Source organism: Strix uralensis, chromosome 4, assembly GCF_047716275.1.
Source record: "Strix uralensis isolate ZFMK-TIS-50842 chromosome 4, bStrUra1, whole genome shotgun sequence".
Taxonomy (NCBI): Eukaryota; Metazoa; Chordata; class Aves; order Strigiformes; family Strigidae; genus Strix; species Strix uralensis.
The window spans coordinates 23,634,499-23,642,960 of NC_133975.1; the positions used below are offsets into that span (position 1 = coordinate 23,634,499).

The following is an 8,462-nucleotide window of genomic DNA, read 5'->3' on the forward strand; positions in this document are numbered from 1 at the left end:
CATAGACATATTCTTCCTCTTCCCAAATGTACTGGGTCTGGCTGAGCCGGAATTGGTTTTCCCCTATAGCAGCCCTCACGGTGCTGTGTTTTATGTTGGGAGCTGGCAGGGTGTTGATAGCACACTGGTGTTGTGGCTACTGCTGAGTAGTGCTTACACAGCACCAAGGCTCTTTCCAACATTTCTCCCCACCACAGTGGGACGGGGTGGGCAAGATCTTGGGAGGGGACACAACCAGGACAGCTGACCCGAACTGACCAAAGGGATATTCCATACCATATGACGTCTGCTGGGAAAGCTGGGGAAAAAGAGGAAGGGAATGTGGTCACCCTTGGTCCTCTGAGGCAACCACTACGCGTGTTGGAGCCCTGCTTCCTGAGAAGGCCCGACGTCGCCTGTTAATGGGAAGTAGAGAACAAATCTGTTTTCTTTTTGCTTCCGCATGCAGACCTTGCTTCGCTTTGCTTACATTAAAACTGCCTTTGTTTTACCCACAAGGGTTGGGTTTTTTCTTATTTTCTTTCCCCTTTTTGCCCTGTTGAGAAAAAAAGGGGGAAGCGGGGGAAGTGATAGAGCGATTTGGTGGGTAGCTGGCACTTAGCCAAGGTCAAACCACCACACCGTAATAATTAGATGTGCATTATTAATGATTTTTGGGATTAAACTGTTAAGACTTCAATTATAATAACAATAATTTTTGGTTTACATATAAGGGCGTTTCATCTTTGCTTGTGTACAAGATTTTTAGCATAACACACTGCACATTCACCCTTCCAAAAGTGTAGTCTACGATTATATTTCTTGTTATCCAAAAGACAATGTTATCCCTCAGGAGAGGCTGGAGAAGGTTACTTTGCCGCTGTTGTCATCTACCCTTGAGCATTCTTTCTGGAGGTAGAAATATGCTTAATTATGTTTGCTTTTCAGCTATGTCAGATTTTTCTTGCTAGGCTGTATTTTCTGTGTTTGTTTTCATCATTTTATGTTGATTATTCTGCTTATGGAAACATTTTCATACATTGTGGTTTCATTTTGACAACAATGTTAATAACACATCCGTGTTAATGGACTGGTAATGAACATCTATTTTTTTTTAGTATTTTGCTGTATATTTGGTATGTTTTACGCTTTTTTTTTTTTTTTTTTTTGATGAGAACAGAGATTCTGTTATCATGCTCAAAGGTAATTATTCAGCTTGCTTCAGAGATGTTTACATTAGAAGAGTCTGCTGCTGTAGCTTCTTGGGCAAAGCTATGTCACAGAGACCCTCAAGGGGATGTTGTATGTGTCATCAGAAGGACTTCTGATGTATCCTTATTTCCTCTTGAAATTGCACAATCTGCACCAAAAAATCATTACTTTCTTGATGTATCTGCACTTACTCTTGGAGTTTTTCTGTCATAATTATGTCAGCCAGAGATATATCTGATTTTTTTTTTTGGTGTTAGTGCATATAGCTTGAGTTTTTTTGAATAGACCTTGTGTACCACACATTCATTCACAGTACAGAAACTTACATTTATTTCTAAAAGTCCACAGTTTGTCACCATGCCCAAAGGACCTCCTTCATTCACCTGTGTGACATACCAATGACATTTGAAAGCTGGAGTGAGGACTTGACATACTAAAATGAATGCACACTGTCAAATTTAGAAACACTGCCATAAACCACACATTGTAATAGAAGTTACCCTGACATTATTGTCGACTGTCTCTTACTCCAAAAAGCTTTTTCTATTGGATGAATATGTCAACTGTTTACAAAAGTACTTAACAATCACTAACAAGGCCTAAGCAGATCACACTTACAATTTACTTTGTACTGGTAATTTGCACAAGATCTGAAAACATGATTCTTCTTGGATATCCAGTTTATTACATTATCTAATTCAAAATCTGTTACAATTTTTATAGTTCAAAGTGATTTTTTAAAATTATTTCTACAATTCCTTACAGTTCCAGATTTAAATAGGATTTTCATCAGGAAGAGTTGAACACAAAACATCATCTGGAAATCACAGCTTTTTTTACAGGAGAAGTTGTTTTAAATCATCATGTGTTGCCATCACTTATTCATTCAACGATGATGGAAAACCACGAAAATAAAAATTTTATGCTGAGCTCTTAAATTAGTTCTGTATTAAAGCAGAAGTTAATTTTGGCTGAAATATTATATGACAAGTTCACCTGCAAATATTATTCAATTAATGAAATATCTAACATAATTTTAGCTACTTGGTTTAAAATAGGATAAAGGAGTTCCTGAGAGAGGGTGTCTCTGTATATAAAATAACTAATTATAACTATTGATAAATTAGCTAAATCTAAGCAAGTGTTATTGACCTAATTCCTTTTAAATGATTAACTGTTACAGGACTATCAAGGGCCGTTGTCTAAATATAAATACAGAGAGGTAAATATCTATTTGTTAGGAAGTCCGTAAATATACTACAGTAGCAAATTTTAGTTTATGAAGAGCAAATACACAGTGTAGATAAATGCTAAATCATTCTTCACAAAAATAGATTAATTTATCATGTAAAAAGTCAGTCTTGTTCAAGGATGTGTGCAAAACTGTTAGTGGACCATTTTCAGCTGTAGAAAAACTATTATTTGTGGATGAAAGCTGTGGAAGGAATGTGGAAAAAGGCTACATCTCTGCATAGCCTCAAAGAGCTTTCAAAATGATCTTAAGTGACAGAAAAGATTACTGTGAAGGGCTGGGGCTTTCCAAAATGTGTGTCAAAGTGGAAGATAAAATATGGTGCATTAAAACACAATGGTAATTTAAAAATCAATGTCATTAGATGTTGGATGAAAAACACAATGTTACTTGGGTGTTTCACAATACTGTAGCTACATACTTGACAATTGTGCCTGGTGTTAGAAAAATGAGTCTTTGCTATCCAGAAATACTGAAGGACATGAATGTTTAAGTGCCTTAAGATTTTTCATTTGGTTTACATTGGACTAAGAGCTCTCACCCTATTAAAATTTGCTATTACCTCTTTTGTGTCTTGTATATATTTAGTATTTTACCAGAATACACTGTGGTTATTTTTATTTAATGTAACCAAATGAGTTACTGAGATACTCTTAACACAACCTAAATTTGCTGCACATTAACTTTATTACATATCAGATAAACACAATCAATCAATATAAAGGAAAAATTAACAAGATTAGTAATGCCTGTCTGCCTCACCTATCTTAGAATTTTGTAGCTATCACACTACTGTTTGAGCATATTCTAATAAAACTACTAAAACCAATAAAATTAGTGTGGAATCTCCACGTTTCTCTTTCAGGTGAGAATACTGGTTTTTATGAATACTACTAGCAAAGATTATGTTAATTATTTTTTGAGTAAAATTAATAGATATATTGTCTATTCCATACAGCAAAGACCTGTTTAGTGTTCTGAGGGGAAGCCTGTCAGACAAACTAATAATCTTCAGAGATTTGTTCCAAAATCAGGTAAGCTTTACTTATACTATGTTAACCACACCTCCACCCCGCAAAATGTATTCTCCATCTGACCTTCACAGAATTCATTCAGCCTACAAAGGAACATAATTGCTATAATGCATCACAAACAGCTGTATTTGTGTTAACAGACCTTGTGATGTATAACCCGGTGTCTACATTACCTGGTATTTTTGTATTGTTATACTTAAGGCATTTAAAATACACAATGAAACAAATAAAACCAAAGTAAAATGTTTTTTAAAAGTTAAAAAGGTGCAACGTTGCATGCAAACAAACCATATGTTGGATGGGGTATATTTCTTCTAAACTTTCCTCTATATTAAACACTAAATATGATTATTTTTATTTAAATGCATAAGATTTTCCAGCAGATGTGTGAAGCAAATTCCTCACCTCTGGTAGAAGGCAGACGGTATTGCACATTGAACATTTGTCCAAACATATGAGAAAAAAGTTATTGCTAAGTTCAGGTTTTGAAAGCAGATCAGCATTTTCACAGGTAATTAGTTAGCACATTTGTTTTTCTGTAGACTCCATACTTCTCTATGTAGATCATGGATATGATGCCAGTTTTCATCAAAGTGGTCATATGCTATGCTGTTCTGAAAAATAAATCTCCATACACTTCAGACAATGTTTTAAAACCATGTAATTTCTCATTATCTCCTTTACTTATTATTTTGTTTTACCTCTAACTTTGACTTGATGTGATATTGTTTTCTACGATAGTACAACAGATGTTTATAGTTTGTTACATCATATTTTATGCAAGCGTATATAACTGCATCTTTATGTTACATATTTAATATATATAAACAAGTGTACTGGGAAGTAGAAAAGGATACTCAGCCCAAAATTCAGTCTGTTCATTTAACTGTAATAATATGTTAACTCTCTCCCTACCCATTAAAATCAGAATTTAATAAGACCTGATATAGGCTAAGTAGTACCTATTAAGTTTTCAGAACAAGTCTATTCTCATGCAATCATCTCATAGTTATTAGGTTTTCAAAAGCCCGAGAAGAACTGGTCAGGAATTTTCTATGGATTAAGTAATTTATTTTCACAAATCAGCATTTAGGAAAGAAAAATTTAAATTCTGAATGTATTTGGATCTTTTTGCTTTTTCAGTTTTAAAAATTATATATATGAACTGTTTTGTTATACACTACTTTGATTAATTGTTTGAGGGAGAATGTAACATAAGAGAAAGCAAGCTGTGAGTTAAAATAAACATTAAAAAAGGTTGTGAAATATTAAATCTGAAAATTTTCATTTTTTTAACACTGACAGATATACCATGGTAATGTTTTCATATGAAATATCAAAAATTTTCAAACTACATAGAAACCCAAGAAAATATAATGAATAGTTCAATACATTACCCTAATATTCACCTCAGACTTGTTAAAGGAAATGGTCTTTCACATACGATAATACAGTAGACTGATATCAGTCTTCATATAAAAGAACAGTCTTCTGGGAAGTATTTTATTAAAATATCATGATGAAATATTGAATCCTGCCAGAAGGTGATACAATAGTTGTTTCTGTGAAGACTGTCTTAGAACGTCAAAGAAAAAAATAGTAGAGCATGTTTATGTAAACCTCTTCTCTTTGACAAGTGACTGCTGAAAACAGGACTTTAGCTGTGATCCCATTAATAACCCTTAGGAGAAACTGGAATATTTGATAGAAATTGAAAATATCAGGAAAAAAAATAGGATCCATACAAATACAGAATTATATAGATAAATCTGTAGTATTTGAATAAATGGGCAATCAATACTTCCACTAATCTTTTGGTCTAAAAAAATCAGTAGAAACTCTTTTAAAAATATATAATCTTTCTGTGTAAGTATGTTGCACAGTGCCTTACATGTCATTAGATTTTATATTGCTGAGTTGTCCATTTATACCTCAGTAGCCTGCCTTTCACCTGCAGCTCAGTAACCCTACATACAAGCTGCTGTGGCACTGTGTTTTCCAGATCCTCTGTGGCAGCATTTTTCTCTTGTTCTCATGGCCTTGCACCTGCAAACCCCAATACTGTTATTATCATGGGCTGTCCTGGGAAGTGACTGTCACTGGCGTGGGATCACCCTTTCTTTCCCCATTGTTCCTGCCCCAGCTGTAGCTTTTGATTTTACATTAAGGGATCTAATAATGTGTACACACACAACTGAATCGGCTGCTAGCATGTAAGCAGCTGCACCTGACCAGAGCATTCTCTAGCCACCAATAACAGTATCATAAGTAGGAATAACCCACAGAGAGTTTGGGCAGGTCCTCATGTAAAGTTTATAGTTGCTATGGGAAAAGTAGGAGGGGGAACCACCTGCTGTGCTGGAGCAGACACCCGGGGGGCATTCTCGCCTTGGGACCTATAACACTTCTTTTGCTTGTTGGATCCTAGGAAGAGGATTTTCTTTTCCCATTCTCCCTATGTCTTTTTCTCCAGAAGTACCTTTTACCATTAATCTATGTCATAAGCCATGAACTCTCCCAGAAAATCTTTGTTCATGTGAACTCACCTCAATGTTTTTTGTGCAACATTTAATAAATTTACTCTGTAGAAAATTATATTATTTTTCCTTACAAGTGAATGAGAGTTTTTCTCCACATAACTGGTCCTCTGAAGACTTTCTAATCTTTATCTACAATTATTACAAATATTCTTACTAGCCAAATCCTAGCTGTTTTTAAATATCTCTCACTATGTGAATTTCACCCTCACCTTGACTGATATGAAAATATTAGTTAGTCTATGTCTATGTGCATATCATGTGGGCTATAACTGCCACAAGTTTTAATACAGTTTTAATAAAATACTCTTAGAAGGACTGTGCTTTAACAATCAAGACAATTAATTCCTGCAAGTCTTGTGTCTTATGGAATGGATAATATACCTAAGGCACTCTGTTGTAATCCATTATCTGCAGAACCTGAACAAATTTTTTGGTTAGAGTATCATTCAACTGTGCAAAATAGTTCCATGCCCTGAAAGTATTTCACACTGAAAGAAATCGAGCAGAGTTTGCTGGTGTGAACATTTCATGTTAGATACTAGGCTGTCTTAAAACAAGTATAGTTTATTCAGTACTATTATGGGCTAGTAGTAGATTATCAAGATTATAGAGGCAGGAGGCACTGGACTAATGTGAATGGACACAGGTCAGTTGTAACTCATAGAAGTATAGATGAATGAAAAATACATATGTTACTCAAGATTCATTTCTGAGGAGGGCATAAAGGAAAATAAACCCCATAAAATAGAGCCAGGAGACACTGTCATGAGATCAGGTTAAATTTCCAACTTTTTTCCTTCATTTATGCCTACTGTAACTGGAGGGTTTCCAGTTCTGTCACTTCCATTTCTCATTTTAAAATAACTGACACTGAAATCTTTGAGTAGAATTTTAATACTAAAATTTGCAAATGATGCTTGCAAACTGTGCTGTTTTAATCTTCTAAATATACTGCTATTTGATTTGCTGAGCTTTCTTTCCTGTTCACCTGCTTTTTTAGTTTGTCAGTTAATAGAGACCCATCTGAAAAATTATCAGTTTTCTGTAGTCTCAGAACCAAATGCAGAGAGAACTTAGTTGTATGTTTGAAACAGATACTCGACATCTTCAATTTTATTCGTTCACATAAAATTTACAGAAAAGACTAGCATACTTTTATTACTGATGAGGTGCAGAAGTTCAGAAACAAAAGGACCAGTGACTGTCAACAGTAGAGAGAAAATTTTTGTAGTCCTGATTGCTTGATTGCTCTTCATGTCTGCTAAAGCAGCTGTGCCAACTGCATACAATCCTTTTATTATATACTACAGGTTTTCCAACCATAAAAAATGAAGGAAAGGAATCCTGCACTCCTGGTTTCTGTTATAGAATGTACAACTTCAGTATGAATTAATGGAAAAGTTTTTGATTAACTTAGTACTTTAACCTTTAGTACTATAACCTGAGTTAGTTAGCTAATAGTGGTTTCCACGAAGTGAAAAAGAAATGGATTCTATGATTCAATTGTATATGCTTTAAATAATATGTAGTTATGACTGTTTCCTTTAAACTAGGTTGAACGAAAAATAGGAAGCTATTTCTTTTTTCACAGTTTTGAAGTTTTCCATTTGTCATGGTTTGAACTCGGCCAGCAGCCAAACACCATACAGCCAGTCACTCACCCTTCCCCTGCCTGGTGAATGCAGGAGGAGACTGAATGAACAAAGAAAAGCTCGTGGGTTGAGATAAAAAAAGCAGTTTAGTGATTGTAATAAAATAAAACAATAAGTACAAATGGATAATGCACAATGCCATTACTCACCACCCGCTGACCGATACCCAGCCCAGTCCCGGCCAGTGATTCCAACAGAGCAAAGATCCTGCTGCTGCAGACCTGGAAGTGAGAGAGAACCGGCCTCCTTTATATACTGAGCATAACCTCACAGGACATACAATACTTGAATGGCCAATCCGGACCCAGCACTCCAGCTCCGCCCCTTCTCAGCTCAAGAAAACTTAACTCTATCCTAGCCAAAATCCAGGTTGGGAACTCCAGTTGTGCTTCCTCCAAACTCGAGAAAATTAACTCTACCCCAGCTGAAACCAGGACAGTCTCCACCCCTTATTCCATACCATTTACATTATGCTTAGGTTCCTAATACATTCTAAGTAATCACCACCCCTTTCCCTGGTCTCACAGGTATCATTCCCTTAGTCTATGGCCGTCCTTCCAAAATGTCTACTGAGTTCATAACATTGGGTTCCATATGTCATGGCAGTCTTTTAAGGTTGGAGGGATGAGGTGGAGTTATCTCAGTCAGTAAAGCAGATGACCTTGGATGTGGCAGAAGAATGACATGTAGTCTCTGCTACAGTTGGAGCTCGTAGCTGATGTATCTGGCACAACCCATGCTCACAGTCTGTGAGCTGAAGATGTCAATCTCAAGGATGTTGCTGGGCACCAGT

General features: G+C 35.6%; 1 long non-coding RNA gene across 1 annotated transcript; it reads right to left on the reverse strand.

Moving 5' to 3' along the window:
• Positions 1-276: 276 nt before the first annotated feature.
• Positions 277-7,863, reverse strand: LOC141942101 (uncharacterized). The gene is made up of 4 exons (XR_012628524.1): positions 7,819-7,863; positions 3,883-4,091; positions 1,518-1,574; positions 277-395 (listed from the first exon to the last, which is right to left on the reverse strand). It is a non-coding gene; the product is annotated as an uncharacterized LOC141942101 (long non-coding RNA).
• Between the last annotated feature and the right edge of the window lie 599 nt (positions 7,864-8,462).